The sequence below is a fragment of the Chelon labrosus genome (genome assembly GCF_963514085.1).
Source record: "Chelon labrosus genome assembly, chromosome: 22".
NCBI classification, from domain to species: Eukaryota; Metazoa; Chordata; class Actinopteri; order Mugiliformes; family Mugilidae; genus Chelon; species Chelon labrosus.
In genome coordinates, this window is record NC_140355.1 from 8,300,206 (window position 1) to 8,317,968 (window position 17,763).

General features: G+C 41.2%; 1 protein-coding gene across 1 annotated transcript in view; it reads right to left on the bottom strand.

The window, feature by feature from the left end:
* plppr1 (phospholipid phosphatase related 1) overlaps window positions 1-9,564 on the bottom strand; it is a 48,779-nt gene extending 39,215 nt beyond the window's left edge. Inside the window, exon 1 of the mRNA XM_084571636.1 lies at window positions 9,436-9,564. The gene's annotated coding sequence lies outside the window, so the exon portion shown is untranslated. The remainder of the gene's footprint in view (window positions 1-9,435) is intronic.
* Between the last annotated feature and the right edge of the window lie 8,199 nt (window positions 9,565-17,763).

The following is a 17,763-nucleotide window of genomic DNA, read 5'->3' on the forward strand; positions in this document are numbered from 1 at the left end:
CAAAGCTATAAACAGAGTTCTCTTCAGATTGCTGGGAAGGGCGAATACGTGGCAATACTTTGGGTAACCAAATTCACGCTGTAACGTGGAGTTGGAGAGAAGCTTAGCTAGTAGCATAGCATAGGCAGGAGACGAAGTAGAGGGATTTCCACACAGTACATTTATTCAATGCAGACAAGGACCATATAAAGCCAGGTCTCACGGAATATCCTATAACACTCATGGAAAATAGAACGTTCACGGCTTGTAGCCTTCACCAGCGTCCCCAACAGTGAAGTTGAGAAAGTCAAAAAAGAGACAGATGCAAGAGTGACACTTGCTGTACTAAGCGGTGTAAACAAAGGAGAAAAAAGATTTCTCATGCAATTATATCCAATTATCTGGAGGGATGATTCTGGGGAAAAATTGTCCCAAAACCACTGTAGTCTGATCCCAGCTTAAGAGAAGCACTAAAGTTAGAAAACAAAACTAACACAGCTTAAGTTCAGATGAGGTATTCAACCTCAATTTCTAGAGCTATTTAGTACATAACCCCATAGTAGACAAAAAAATACATGGACTACAAAACTCATGTCTTAATTCACATCTGAGGGGCTTAGCTGGGGGAGGGGGGCTGTTTGTGATCCAGAGTAGAGGACAGAACAATGTCAAAGACAGAGACAAGAAGGACGAGTTTAGAAAGTTGAGAATAAAAGAGGATCAGGTGCGTCCTTTGGCAAAAAAATCTTAACTTCTCAAATCAAAAGGAAATGAATAAATAACACATCCCCGTAGGGTGAAGCTTTATAGTTTGTGAGAAAGATGCAACAGAGAAGAGGAAACGCTTGTTTCTTTAGCTGTTGCTAACCAGCTCATGCAGAAAAAAATCTTCAAGCATACTGTTTTCCCACATATTTTTTTTTACATCGGCTGTTTCCAACCTTGAGTCTGTTTCGTGATAGAGTGAAGTGGTATTTGTCTGTCTGTAGCTCATTTTAGCTCATCGCTTTGACATTTTTTCTTCAATGTTACACCTCTTACAGCTCATTTCTCCAACAAAACACAGCCACAAAAATTCATCAAACTGCTAAAAAAAAAAAAAAAAAAAAAGATTAATATGGTCACTGTTTTTCTGTCTCGTTTTTAAGGTCTGCTTTTACTGGTTTACAGGGCAGCTCTATGGTGTATGGTGCAGGTCTAAACAAGACCGCGCTTCTTCTGAATCAAATTCCATAAGTATTCATGTATTCAAAATTAAGAGTATTGATTAAGTATATGCGGTTAATTAGCACAGCGGGAGTCAAGTGCCTCGGGTTAATATGAATATGTATGGATGCTGGGACGACGCATTCATTTCCAAGAGGCTTCGGTTTTCACTCCATGTGCTCAGTGACGCTGTGCAAGATTTTCTCACGCTGCCTTGTAACATCACGAGATTTCAGTCTATATTTAGACCAAACATTCAAGCTCTTGATGGACAGGTGCCCAAACCCCCCCCCCCACGACAAATCTGGAGATTGATAATTGGTCCCCTTCAGAGATTTCTCAATATTCCTACAATATCATGCATTAAGAAAGAAAAACATTATAGGAGGTAGAGCAGCAGCGAAATGGCGGTAATTTCGTTTTGCCTTTGCATCATATTAAGATATGTACAAAGGCAGAGCTGCTCTTATTACTTTATTCCATCCACCATACACAAAGGGGTAAATGTGAAGCTATAAAAGCTATTCCAACATCGTGAAATCTAACTTCTATTTTGTTTGAGAGAAAAAGTCAACTGCTTTCTTAACCAACCAGATCAGCTTGTATCAAGGTGTGCTGCCTATTAGCATAGGCAACGCCCCTTAAACACCACAATACGCTGATATATGCATAAGAATCCTAGAAATGCCATCATAAAAAGGCTGTTATAAGAAGAAGAACCTAAGCAGCAGTTTAATTGACTTACTGTCAAATAAACAATGAAAAGTGGAAGTGTCCAGGAAATCGTCCAAGAAAATTAAAAAAATTAGACAAAGCAAAACATCTGTGATGCTGTTAGTGCCGTGTCACTTGAAGGATGCACATAAACTCAAATAAAAGAAAATGGCTTGATATGAAAACGGGGGGGGGGGGGGGGGGAGGATTGCCCAAGCCAAGCAGTCCATTATGGCCGAAGGGGGACAAGCTGAATGCATGTAATTCAATCCAACCTTTAACTGGGATAAATGAACCAATAGTTATTATTTAGCCTTCAAATCAAATTCAATCATCTACATTTGATTAGTTCGTGATATATTTTATGTTTATGTTTCCTTGCGTTGTTGACCTTGGTATGAGCCGTTGCATCGCCTCTCCACTCCCCCACTGGCTTGGCAGTGGCAGTGAAAATGTCTTTGGGTGGTGTGGGGACTTGACTGCCTTAATCCGCCATATTTGGCAAGGTGTGCACAAAGGGCACAGCTGAAGAGGCCAACAGGACCTCTCTTTTGCTGCTGAAGCGCTCCTGTGCCTGTTTGTTTTTTTCCATTTGCTGTCATTTTGAGACATAAACTCTTATGTCTCCACGAGCCAGGTCATTTTCGCTTTGTTCAGACTACAAGAGTTTTTAAGTCCAACTAGACTGTGAAATCATATTGCATCAAACGCACAAAAGGAGAACATTTCAAGGTATTATTCCTTATACTCTCAAACATGCACACACGTATTAAGGAATGCAAACAACAATAGTGTGTAATACACACTACAGGACACTATTTAGATTACTGCAATAAGTCATGAAACACTGGGTGCACCACCCGATGTGACCGCAAAGGGATGTGGATCTAAACAAGACAGCGAATAAGACAACTTGTTGTAACTGTATACGTTCTCTGAAAACAAAGCAGGAGGCTGAGTGAGTGTAGACGGGAAACAACATAAGGTGTTTATTCTCCAACAAGAACTGGAAATAAGATATTTTAACTTTCAGTTTTGATGTGTTAACAGACGTATGCCAGCTAACCTCGAGGGCAACAATGATTACCCATGCTTGACAACACCGTCAGCTGCTCTGTGTTCCCGTTGACTTGTTTCTCTCATTGGCTACTGTAAAAGAACTGATGTAATCGTCGAGATTTTAAATCTCATTCTTCTCACATAACCAGAGAATCTGGGACAAATCTCAGCACAGAAAAAGGTCCAGACCAATTTCTTCTCGGATTTCTAGGGAGGGATAAATTGGAAATAATATCGGCCCAAAACTCATGTAGTGTGCGTAAATGTCAGAGAAGAACAAATATGAGAAAAACACCACTGAGTCCAAGAAATCAATGTGTACAAAAAAAAAGAACGAATAGTAGATACTAACAGAAATTGGAAGAAATTGGTTTGTAAATCACTACCTACATGAGGCCCTTTATTACTGATCAGCACCACATTTATTTTCTATTTGTGCTGTCGGGCAAGAAAACTGCTTTGATAAATGCAAACTTGAACAGAGTGATGCCACGGAGAAGACAAGCGTAATCTGATAATATACACTGACGTCTCAACTATTCACTTAATTTTCATTTATATAGCATCAACAACAGTACAAACTGTCTGAAGACGCTTTGCAAAACCCAGCCTGAAACCCCCAGAGCAAGCATGAAGGGGACGGTGGCAAGGAAAAACTCCCTTTTAGGAAGAAACCTTGAGCAGAACCCAGCTCATATGTGGGGACCCATCTGCTTGAGGCCGGCCGGGTAGAGAAAGAAAAAGAGAAGAGAGCTTGGAGGAACGAGATAAACATACATCTGTCACAGATACATACATCTAATAAAGTGAGATCAAACTCAGTCAGAGAGGGGGCAAAAATGTGACTCCAAGTCCCGGATATTTATTTAAAATGAGACACAATTTGTCTTTTCACATGTATTATGAGAAACCTTTCATACCGGAATATGAAAGGTTTTTCTACATTTTTCTATTTTTTCTACATTTAGTAGGGCGTGTGGAATGTCATACGACACTATTACTACAATCATAGTCCACAGTATGGTTTCCTAACGTTATCTGTATGTTGTATGAATTCGCTATTATTGAGACTTTGAATTGACTGCAGAATAAAATGAGACTAGCAGGGCTAACATGGTGGTTGCTATACGGTGGTGCGGAGCTAACCACAGGGCTAAGTTAGCGTGCTAAGGCTAAACATGCTGCTGTTATTTGGCTAATTGACACTATCAGTGTTGTTCTTTCAGTGTCCATTGTGTGTTAACCGACTGGTGTTTAGCTGCAGTGGCATTATCATTTATATTTTAGCAAGTTTTCTGTGTGTGCTACCGTGGAACAGTATGCTAACCGATTTAGCTTGTTGTCTGCTAACTGGTAGGTCGTTACTATGTCTTTGTCTACAAATCTCTGTTAACATATTTTAGTATTTAAGGCTCCAATGCTTGTGGCTTGAGCTTTTATGGGTCAAATGTCATTTTTAAAAATTCTTTAAGTACTTGTTTTTCAGTGTGTCATTTAGTAATGGTCACTGTTCATCTGCAACATATGACAAGGAAAGTTTGAATATTACTAATCTCACCAAATTAATGAAGTATATTCATGAAGCCCAAGTATAAGTCCACATGTCTTAGGGTGTTTTCTCTCCTATATTTCATTCCGATTCTGGGAGCAATTGAAACAATATTGTTACAGTGTTGCCTTTAACCTTAGTTTGGTTCGTGTTCACAGGACAAAACAAAGACATATCATCTCAACACAACATTCTTCCAAACTGTTTGGTCATAATTTTGCGGGAAAAACTGGATTTCAGAAAATGATCAATTCAAAGATGGAGCATCCGCATCGGTGTGTGAACTTTATTTTTGTGCTATGGTTCATGTGCCAGTGTTATGTGTATGAATAACATGTGCAGTTTGATCAGGCATCTACGCTTTGTGGAGAAAACACTCACAAATGTAAAATGAAACGTATTCACGATGCAAAGGAACCACCCTTGAGAGCGACTGCAATTAGACTGAGACCACCGCCTCTAACCGCGCCCAACTCGGTTTATTTGTTCCGGAAAAGAGTGCGTGTTCACATGAGCCCAAATGTACCAACCTGAGGGGTAAACACTCACAGTTTCGGAACAACCTAGGTGTGAAAGCAGTTTTACTCAAGCTTGAACAATTTCAGATCACACGCCTGCATCTCTGCCTCTCTAATAACGCTTGCTTATATCGATATCAGATTCCTTACTAACAGGGTTACTTACAATTTATAACTGAAGTAAGACTCAGGGATGGGGATATTTAGCTGCAAATGGTATTTCTCCATTCGTTCCTATTCACATTTTGAATAACTGGGGTGGGTAACTAAGAAATGCAATTCTGGTATGCTTAAAAAACACAAACTTGAGCCAGCAGCAGACCACTTCTCCTTGTAGTCATCCTTGTGCATACATGTTTAGCCTTACTAGGCAAAACCCAAAGCATATTCATGAAGTGCTGCAATGCATCCCCCTCTGACACCATATCACCTGTATGTATCAGCCTCCAGAGATAAAGGGAGGGCCACTCAGTCTCCAGAGGAAGGCCTTATCTCACACTATAGGGCCAATCATTCCCAGGAGACATCACAGTGACAGATCTATTGCCAAATCAGGACACCCCCACTGCACTAATAACGTTGCTCCCCACATGTAGTGGTAATCAAATACCTGCTAGCTATGGACTGTGGAATGGGTCTGTGTGTGTGTGTGAGGCAGCCGGTACATATATATAAAAATATATATGTGTGTGTGTGATTGCATGTGATCAATAGCCAGTCTCTTGTGTGGGAGTAGAAGAGGGGCTGGATATCAGACGCCGAGTTCAAAGGTCATTTCTTTCTGCAGCTTCACTGCAATACGCCTGTCTTGTGCTGCTTACTTAACAACAGAAGGCATTTCCCTGTACATTTTAGAAAACTACCGTGCCACAGGAAGATGTTTTTTTTTACCATGTGTGCTTTTGTGGCTGACAAAAAATAAATAAAAAATGATGAGAAAACACAGAAACCTTTTATTCTAAAAAGACCAAATTCACATAAACAGATGAAAAGAAGAAGAAGACAAGGAAAAAGAGTACCCAGCTTCCCTGAGCAATCACTCACTACTGGTCAGGAGGGATAATGAGTCTCGTATTCATGTTTTGATTCGCTATGTAAGGACGAAATCATACACTACAGCTGAATTTCATTTTGACAAATTTCATGGGATGCTCTGCGAGCAGCCCTCCCCTTGTTCTTCATCTGGAGATTTATGATAATAAGAAAATTTTGCCTACTGCAGCCTAATTATAAAATCCAGACTGTGCTTTCCTGCAAAAGTCACAGACATAGAGCAAAAGAAAAAAAGAATAAGGCAACAAAAAAAATGCTCATTGTTGTATTTCCTGGCCGAAATGAAGCAATACATCAAGTCAAACCCCGATGATAATGAAAAATAGGATGAGGAACAGTCACAGCTGTTACTGTGAGAAAGTGTCACTATTATATACCACTGTTAACCTAAACTAGGCCTGCAATCAAGCCTCACAGCCTCACGCTCATTGTGCAAACACATGAATTTGTACTGGCTACACTGGTGCATTGCATTGTCTATATTCGTCCACAACTACGGCGACTCCCACTGTCAGGCATGCTGAAAATGACCAAAGAAGTTCAAACCCAATCACAAAAAAAAGAAAAATCAAATCGGACAGGCTATTTGTGAAAATGAAACGGCCTGCCACTGTAGCGCAACCACTCTCCATGAGCACCCCAACAGAGAGAATGTTGGTTGGTGGCAACCTGGCAATCACAGTTGTGCCCTTATGTGTTGTTTCTGATGAGAACAAAGGCTCACTAGAGCAGATGCTAACAGCTGGTACAGCAACTCAGACTGTCCGTGCATTAGCAAGTTATAAGCAGTTTGTCCCTATAAAACAATGTAGAGTTCCATAAATGTATGTCACACTCTAGATGGGGGAAAGCCACCGAATCATACTCATTAAGAAGTAGTTATTTAGTGGTAACTTAACCAAAGGACTAATTGACTGCTAAGATAATCAATAGCCTAGATCATCAGGGATGCCCGCCCTTTTTTGGTTTGCGGGCTGCTTTTACAGTGACCAATTCAAAGTGATCTACGTACATATTCATTCATTCACCAGTCTATCGCAGGGCTAACACAGAGAGACGGACAACTATTCACACCAAGGGCCAATTAAGAATCACCAATTAAATTAACCAGCATGTCTTTGGACGGTGGGAGGAAGCCGGAGTACCCGGAGAGAACCCACGCAGACACAGGGGGAACACGCAAACTCCACACAGAAAGGCCCCAGTCGGCTCTACCTACCCTGCCCTACCCTAAGTTATATTAATTGTAGCTACAGCTCTATCCATCTTAGTTATTGTTCTGAGAAGAAAAAATGTTGCACAGCACCTTTAGAAAAGTATTGCAGCCCATTTAAGAAAGACGTTAGTCTTGAGTCGCTGTTGTTGATGTGCGTAGCTGTGGATGTGTGCAAAAAAAAAAGGTGATGAATGTTTGTCTTGCTGTTTGTTCTGGAGGTGCAACAGATAAATGACAGACTAACAGCTAAAACACTTTTTCAATGGCACGCGATCTACCCGCGCTGCCCTCGCGATTTACTGGTCAATCGTGCTCAACGTATTAGGCACTCCTGGCATAGAATAATCTAAATTTATTAAACGTAACTATATACTAAGATGGCTAAAATATTGCTAAAACTGACAAGGATATAAAGCTGATGAAGAGGTGGTGTTGACCCAAACCCTTAATGGTGACGGTATCCATTATAAGTCTGCTGCTGTCATCATAGGCCAACCTCCATCCCTACAGTATGTCATTGCCAATAACATGACGTAAAGTCAAAATGATGTCACTGTGACCTCAGCATGTTGTGTTCTCTGCTACACAAATGGCATCGCTTTTGAAGGACAGGCCGATAATAAGGTCTATGGAATAATTTACAGAGGGACCTTTTCCAAGTGTTCACCACACAACTCTACAACACACACACCACACACACACACACCAGAGACACATTTTTGAATATGCATCTGTGCTGTTAACAGGAACGGCATGGTGGGTGAATGCCAAAAGGGTGTCTTGCATTCAGCATATCCCGCCAAGGCTCACCTGATGTCCAGCCACCTGCCATCTGTCTGCTGAAAAACACTGTCTGCTTTAAGACGGGGGCAAAGCAGGGCTATACACCTGCGAAACATAAACACGCGCAGCAAAAAAAAAATAAAATAAAAAATCACAGCTTCCAGCTACAAATAGCCGCTAAGAAATATGTGCCTCTCCGGGTGGGTGATCTTAATTTTCAGTGCTCAGCCAAGGGGACACAAGGATGATTCTGTAAAAAAAAATAAACAAAAATGGCAACGTGCACGAAATCAGTTAGGAAGAGCAGAAGTAAAAGCAATGTTTGAACACATCTGGGAATGTAACATGCATATGCAGCACTTTGTACACAGCATGCAAGGAGAATCATGACTTCTGCTTTGTTAATGACACCAGATTTTTTTTTTCTGTTGCTTTAAATCCAAAGTGTAGCTGATAGTAAAATACAATCCTCGGGCATTTTGACTTTAAGTGATGCATAAAAGCAGCTTTATCCGGATACTATTGAGGATGAGTCATATTATTAAGGTTAAAGATGCCCTGCAAGTAAAATCATCTCCTTACTTACTGTGTTATTCCTACATCTGAAGCACTAACAGAGAGTGAGGTGCATGTATCTATTATGCCCATGCTCAGGCCAAGACCGCACACGCGTGGCATCATTCCCGGCATGGTGATGATAGAAGAAGCAATCAGCAGAGGATGATGACACATGCTGCACTGAATTCATTTCAAGGTTACCCTACACTCCTGCATGCATCAAGCACGGGGTTCCAGTCATTCAGCGATCTGAAAGGCATCAACTGCACCGTGTGCACGTCTAGGGATGGAGGGAGGGATGGAGGGGAGGCGGGGGGGGCTGCTTGAGGAGGATCAGCCAGCCTGAGATGTTGGGGGGCGGGGAGATGGGCCAATTTTTTTTCTTTTCTTTTTTATTTTAAGCTGGACGGAAATCACATCTGAGCCAGAGGCGACACATTTGCGTAAATCTTAGTTTGCTGTCACCAATGGTGAGGCGCACAGCTTGGAGGACGGTGCTACCTTGCGTGTTATTTGCGTAAATAAGGGAGGTCACTGTTGCTGGCAGAGACAGGTGTCTGTCCAAAATATCGCTTCTCCCACAAAGCATTTCTAACACATCTTTTTTTAATCCGCAAGAGAAATATGTTTAAATTCACAAAGCAGATCCCATCCCAAGCTTGCATGCGTTTAATACAAAAAATAAAAAATAAAAGAGTCCAGCGCAGCGACTTGATTCTGCTCCGAACTTGCCTCAGCAACAGACAATAGCTCCACACTCCCGTTTTATTCCTTCCGCGCGGCGCCCGCAAAACACTTACCGTCGCGTTGAGGTGAAGCGATATTCCAGGGAAACGGCGACTCCATTAAAAGAGGAATCGGGAGAAAACGGTGCGGAAAGGGAAGAGCCGTGAGGACGCTGCACCCCCACTACTACGCGCACTACTACTACTCCTCCATCGGCTCGGCTCAAGCCACCGCCGCTTCTCGGTTTGTGATGTGGATCACGCAGCGTGCGAGCCCATGAGGATGGATGCTGCGCCTTGTCGGGAGGGGGCGGAGACAAGACGCGCACTCGCCTCCAATGGAGCGTGTTTAATTCTGTGTAGGGACCTTGTGTTACAAGCGAGCAGGCGGTCTCGTCCGCAGATTCCCAGCCAGCCTGCCCTATAGACCTCCAGCTTTTATAGCTTTTTTTTTCTCACGTTTCCTCTTCCCAGACGCAATTAATATTCATGGAGCTTCGCGCGTTCACAGGTGGACGTCTGGGCTGATGGTGATTAAATTCTGGAGATCCCAACTAGTGCCATTAGTGCCAAATAAGATTGTTTGACGCAAGTGTTTTATAATTGAAAATGCCGTTATATCCAAAAAGCATTTTCTGTCCTGTTCACCTAAATGGATGAGCTAAAACAAAGAGATCTGACATTAATTAAATGTTTGAAATAGTTGATAGTATAATTATTAGGAATAAAAAAAGCGAGAAAAGCTAATTTAAACAGTGACTTCTCTGATTTTCAACAACTATATCATTACAAAATGGGATATATGACTATGCGAGTTATATCTATCTTCCCTCCATGACGCCTGTGTTAACATCCCCCTGTTCACTCGCCTTCAGAACTCCCACAGAATCCGTAGACCTGCTACAGTACTACCTGCTTCCTTGTAGTTCTCAGGCCCTCCCCCGCAGAAGCTGAGCTGAAACCGGTGACTCAACCCTCAGCTCTAGCAGAGCAGTTTTGAAGCTCAATGAGGTGTCACTGGACGTCGCCATCTTGGCAGCACCAGACTCTGCGTTAACCCTGGTTAAATCCAAAATGACAAAGAAGTGGGCACATTTTCAGTAATTTTATTATTGTACTGATTGTACTGATTTTTTTATCAGAGGTTCTTAAGAGTGTTTTTTATGTACAACTAAGCTACTGTGACCAAGCAATTTCCCTTGTGGATGAATAAAGTTTATCTAAGTCTAAGTCTAAAGTTTAGAGCTGCTAAATTCTGATTAATCCACTAGATTATTGTCAGTGACTGAGTTTACATGGTCTTTAGTATCCCGGTTTTGATGCTGGAGCATGTATACACCTTATCCCGGTCTCTGACGACTGCCCGCTGTCTGCGCAGGCGCGAGTGACGCCAGTGACGCACCAAATATACAATCAACATGGCGGCAACGAGAACTTCTCACTTTTGGAGCGATGAAGAGACTGAATTTTGCCTTAAAATAATGAAAGAACTCAACATAACTATGTGTTTAGATGGCAGAAAACACAGAAATGCCGACATATTCAAGTCTGTTGCGGAAAAGCTACGTGACGCTGGTTTTCCACCTCGCACTGTTGAACAAGTTAGGTCGCGTTGAAAAACATTGTAAAACACGTAACACACGCATGCGCAGATAGGATGCAGTGATCAGAAAACGGGTTTCTGGTATTTATCATGTATACAGGGATATGAATAACCGGGTTTCTCTGTGTTCCATGTAAACACCATATCCCGGATATGCTCAAAGCCGGGATAAGCCTCAAAACCAGGATACTAAAGACCATGTAAACTCAGTCATTGTTGATTAATCATTTGGTTTAATTTACCACTATGATTTGCCTTCAGGGGCGCCCTGCGATAGACTGGCGACCTGTCCAGGGTGTACCCCGCCTCTCGCCCGATGACTGCTGGGATAGGCTCCAGCAGACCCCGCGACCCTTCACAGGAACAAGCGGTTACAGAAGATGAATGAATGAATGAATGAATGAATGCCTTCAGGGGCCTGTGCCAATTGTATTTTTGTCATCTGCAAAAGGTTACTTCCACCTGCTGCTTAAACGGTGGTGGCTTAAAGTTGTAAAAGAAATTCCTCAGTTGTTGTGTGTATTATGAAAGTGGATATTAGCTATAAAGGTAAAACCGTCTTTTGTACCACGCTGTTAATCTGTTTAGTTCTCTTGTAAAGTTGCACATTTTACAGCAACGTGAACATTTTTCAGTTCAGTTTCGACAGAACTTAAATGAAGATTAATGTAAAGATAAAAACAGTTGGTTGGTATAGTTCCATCGAATCCAAGAATCCTGTTTTTATGTCTTGAAAGGGCTTTTAATCTCTTTAGGCAGGCTAACCGAATGAGACAAATTCATATAAAAATCTCTTGAATGTCTGCCTGCAAGCTTTTAGTTTAAAACACTGAGATACAAAAATGACATGGTCACACAAGTTTGACGGGTTCTTCAGGATGATTTGATGAGTAGTTTACGCTCTTTCTGTGCTCCAGAGCACGAAGGAATTCTGATAATAGGAGGACCTCATGTTAGGGCTAATGACAGGCAGGTAGGAACAGGATGACAAAGAGAAGGCTTTAATATCACAGGGAGATAAAGGACGCGCGCTCACATTTCACTCACTGTTAATGAGAAAGCACTACAATACAAGTACTGTCACCGTTATGTGCTGATGCCCGTGTCTGTTGCCATGGTTGCACATACACAGTTATGATCATGTACAGAAGGCAGATTTTGATAGTAAAAATATCTAACTATTGTTGCATGTGATTTGATATGTGACTGTGGTTCATCTCTACTGGAGGAACCATATATGTGTGTAACAAAAGTACCAGTTATAATATTATACGAAAAATACAACCATCCTTTAATACACTTCTTCACAAGAAATGCAGTTTTCATGGTCTATAAAGTTATCTTGTTAAAATGAAAACGTTTTGTTGTTCAAGATACCTTTCACTGTAAAATAGTGTGTTGTTATATCAAGAATATTTTCTTATTTTAACAAGAAACTGTGAAATTATTTTATGGTAATGTGCAATAACATCTTAATCTAGACCTATCAGTTTTCCAAAATTGTAGCTGAAAAGCAAATATCCCCTTTGCAAAGTAATCTGAAACCGAGGCCCTGTAAACAAACTGGATTTTCAGGCTCAGTGCATCAGAGTATAGCTTGATAGATCAATTTGTAACATCTCAGATGTTTTTTCTATAATATTGCATAATATACTGTATCGTGTCTCAGACAGTAAACTCTCACCTCTGCAAGCCGTTTATTTGTAGCGTTGACGCTGTGAATAGACTGCTGCCGTAACTGGGACAGACACGTTTAATGGAAGTCACAGAGCCCATCTCCGCTACAAGAAATTACAGAAGAAACACTGGTGTGCTCAGTGATCTAGATTCAGCCAGCACGCTACATTGCACTCCACGCTCAGGCTCCCCCTCTTCCAGTCTTCTGCTTTTAGAGCCCACTCCTTTCACTCCTCCCCTTGTCTCTCATCTGTGGCCTTCAGTCACGTCAACCAAACTGAGCAGAAAAACTGATGTTACTTTAAAGTCAAGAAATGTGCGGTTAGCACAAGTTACAATTAAGAAAATGGGTTTGAAAATGGGACAGATAAGTTTCATTCTAAATTCAGGGTTTCAGAACTAAACAGGGACGGTGGTAGCCCAGAGGAAACAATCAGGCAGGAGACCAGAAGGTTTGCGGGCGTATTCCCAGATTATCTGAAAGAAACTAAGCTTGGGGGGGAGGAGAAGGAGCAAACTCCTTTTTAATACACTGCCAAGGTACTATTGAACAAGACATGGCACATCTAATGATTAGTTGGATCTGTCTAGATGCTGACAAAAAAAGAAGACTGTAGCTCTATTGGCTAGTGCCAAGGTATGCACATGTGTGATCTGGGAATCCATCGTCTATGGTTTAGCCTCTGGAGCAAAATCCAGTGTTTGAGATGTGAGAATGTAGTTTTAGTCGAGGAATGACATCTATGATAGGGTTGTTTCACAATTAGTCAGTTTACACTCAGCAAACAAGTTTAAGGCATTTGCTTATCACACTTGATTAGCTTGCTCCCCAACAAGTGACATTGTCTGACGGTCCAAGAAGAGCTTGTTACACAAACTGGACCCTGGGACAGTCAGGTCTGTTTCAAATAGACCGGACAATAAGTAGGCCTGATCTGATGGTACAGATGGTAAAGTCAGCAAAAAGGAATCAAAATCCACCGTTTCCTTGAAGTGTACAGTCGATAGCCTCCAAAAACAACCCAACATGTTTTCTCGTATTCTGCAGTAATACAGCACACAAACTAATGAGACTGACTACAATTTGGGATGAACTTGCAAAGACCTCTTTTCATTACGAATACACAAAGGAGTTACGCATAATGGACTCAAAAGATCAGTGGATTGTCCATCTGTTCAGAAGTATTTCTAATCAGTGTAGTCAGACTCAGATATCATTTTTGTGTTAGAAAATCTGGGATTCGTCACAGTCTGAGCTTCACAACACATGTTTGTGGACGTGTACAATGGAACGGACGAAGAAGTTTTCTGAGTAGCTCAGAAAAAGAGCTGCTGTTGCTTATGAGGCGGGAAGGTTACAGAACTCATCCCTAAAGATTTTGGAATCCACAGATCAGTCTGTGCACAAATGTAGGAGATTCAAGAGAACTATTACCTTCCACTGGAGTGGCTGACCAACAAAGCTCACTCCAAAAGTGGTATGGTGTGCATGGCAGAGTGGCAAGGACAAAGCCACTGCTCTCCAAAAAGAATAATTCTGCATGTCTGCAGTTTGCTGAACATCACGTGGACAAGTCAAAAGACTATTGGGAAAATGTTTTGTGGACGGATGAAACCAAAGTAGAATTATTTACTTTATAGGAGAGGCTTGATGTTTGGAGATGAAACAACACTGATTATGTTCCAACATTAGAACATGATCCTGTCCGTGAAACATGGGGTTGGTAATGTCCTTGTTTTTGCCTGTTTCGCTGCATCTCGGCCACGATGACTTACCATCATTGAATTCTGAATTGTACCAGCAAACTCTAAAATAAAATGTCAGGGCACCTGACACCTGACCTGTCCATGAGCTTCAAGAAAAGAATGGTTAAAGAAAACAAAATTAGTGTTTCGTAATGGCAAGTCCTGAGCTTTATCCTCTAGAAATGTTGTGGAAGGACCTGAGTCAAGCAGCTCATCTGAGGAAATTCACCAACATCTCAGAACTGAAGCGTTTCTGTACTGAGGAATGGGCTGTATTTATTTGTTTGGCGTTATGGCGTCAGACATATAGTTCAAGACGTGTTTTAACTGACTGACCTCAACTATTTAGCCATACTCTGATGTTCACATTTATAGCCTTTAGAGTATTCCGAGCCCTGTCTTCCTAGAGGAGAAAAGGGTGAAGAAAAAAGAGATGTTACTCTAATAATTTTATTGGCTGATGTGAAGTGACAACCTTTTCTGTAATGTGATCTTCAAATGATCCCAACGTCTCCCAACACTGGGATCTTTCTGTTTAGCTACTCCAAGAGAAGGAGCAGTAGTGAAACATTAATCGCGTAAGAAGCCAAACTCACTCTATTAATGTCAGGGGATCGATGTATTTTAGGGAGCTCTGGTTGCTGAAAATAATATTTCTGGCACGACTTCACCTGCTACCAAGGTGCATGAAAGAGGAAAAGTATTTGTAGAAAGCAGCACTTGTAGTGAATGGAACTTTATTAGACCCATGCGTTTTGGCTCATGGCCTTCATCAAGGTCATTAGGGAGCTCTGGTTCCCAAATTTCTCCCACAGGAATGTCTGCTGGGAAAGAGATTCATAAAGTTGTTTGTGTTTACTAATGTTTTGATGGCACTCTCAGTAGAAACTGTTTACTCGCTCAAATGGATGTGTTGTTCCTGTTGGCTTATTTATAGGACATGTCCTAGTAATACTTTATGAATGTCTGAATGCAGCCACCATGCCTGCAAGTATAAAGCTTGAGAACAGGGTCAAAAGTTACATTTTTGAACCAGGTAGGATTTTCTTTTTGTGCCAGATGCTCTAGCAGCTGTGGTTTTTGTGCTCTAAATTCCCAACTGCAGTCCTGGGAGGACTGAAAAGGCTGGTTGACAAGAGAGAGGTCAGCTGAGAGTTACTCAAACAAACAGGCGAGCGCAAACAGCTCGGCAGCGATGGTATGCAGAAGGTCAGTTCAGTGCATCTTGACTCATCAGACGCTGAAGAGGGAAGGCCTGAGTAGCTAGAATACTGAGTCGGTGCCAGTACAAATGTCAGCTTGTTCATATAAAGCTAACTACTAAGTTAGGTTCTCCATTAATCTTTGTGTAGATTAATTGTTTTGGCATTATTAGATAAGACGTTGGGGTTAAAGGAAGTTAAAGTAGGGGTTAGGTAGATCAATAGGCTGACATAGACTGTTGTGTTTTAGAATAACTCCTTCCTGTATTCATATCGAGAGGGTCGCCTTCCATATTGTCATCCATGTTGCGCTGCCATAGCCTGGAAGCCACACCAACAGGCCTCCAATCTTTTGTGGCCCTTCCGTTGGGAACTGATTGTTCTCCAGCAAAGATCTCCTGAGCCAGTCATCTGAGCTCCACGGAGTTTAATTTGTTTACAACATAATGGCTCTGATTGTTTGTAGAACTATTCAATTGCGTGCAGAGGTATTTTTTTCTCACGGCTCATAATGATATCGAAATGGTTGAGTCTGGCAATGCCAGGCTTGCACTGCCATGTTCTGCTGTAGCCCAGGATGCACAAACCAAGCACTGGCTCTGGAGAGGTCCTTTCATGTTTGTCATTTTTTTAGTAGCTACGGGAAGTTCTCTCACATGTTTGACAAAGTTGAGGCAATTGGAATTTATTAGGTTGCAGTCTGCCCCCTCACCACGAGGTGTCACTGTACTCTATACACTGGTCCTTTAACTGAAAAATTGAGTGAAAATCAGTCTTTGTCTGCAATATATGATTTCATACTGCTTCTTCTGGAACAACATAATCCAGCAGTACTCACCAACCCCTTAAGTTTTTGATAAATATCTATATGCCTATTGCTCCACGTGACATGTGCAAAGGAAGAGGAGTAAAAGATTCAACTAAGCAGAACTTTCAAGATTCATTTGATTAGCAGGCTGTGTTGTAGAACCCATATGCGTACTTCCCCGCCCAGGGGAATACACACACACATCTACACCCACACATCCACACACACACACACACTACAAGAGGAATATCATCTTTCACTGCATCACAAAGTGTGTATGCCTGTCATCTCATATACTGTATGCCTTCTGTTCTCCTCTCCATCTGCCAAAGAAGCTTTACATAGACGCAGCAATATAGTGTTACGTCAGTGTAACAAAGCATGTTGGTAAAAGGGTTAATTGCCTTGTTTTATTAATAACTAGCTCTACTGATGCATAATTATATACAGAAACAGAAACCAAGTGAGAGTCTCAATATATTGAGACTCTCAGTTGTGATGGGGCTTACAGAAGAAGACTCTTCTCTTAAAAAAGTAAATTGAGCAGAAAAAGATGAGGAAAAATTAAATACACAGTACATAGTATAAAAGAGTGAAATCTTAAAGATGAAATTAGGAGGTTAAAAATATATAATGTGCTATTATACCCAAATCAACATTACATTGGAGTATACAAAGAAATGATATATAATTATATAATAATTGATCAGAATTGACCCGTATCACATGAAAACACGTTTAAAATGGTTCCTATATTAATATATATCCAAATAATAGTCATGGCTAGGGTTAAATGCTTTATGCACCATTCATGCTTCAAGTATACCCTTCCTGTTATGTGTCTGTGTTCCGTGTCTAAGTACTAACAATTAGATTTTAGTTTCAGTCACGGTTTGTCTTATTTTCCCATGAATAAAACATTTAAACTGCTTCCCTTATTTTACTAGTAACCTTTATACAGTGACAGAAATCCTAATGTAATATAACAAATCAGTGTAATTGGTTCGTGCCTTTCACCCTGTTGCCACATAATTTTATTAATGTCAGACACATATACAAAACATACTGTTTAAATGTCCAGTTTTTTATTCTGCCTTTTCAAATTTTTCCTTTTTAACAACATTTTGTGAGACTAGAGATAGCCACACTCCAGATCTCCCTCTCCAGCAGTTTGCCAACTGCCACGACTCCCCTCTCCCAGCACTCGGTTAAGTGTCTCAGTGGGTTTCAAGAGAGTCTTTGTCACTCTGTTCTCCACACTGAACACCGTACTATCTGAATAAGAGGCTGAATTTGTGCAACTATACGTATTGATGGAGCTTCAGAGTCGCGCTGAGACTGCTGGGTTACTGTGAGTCTGTGTGTTG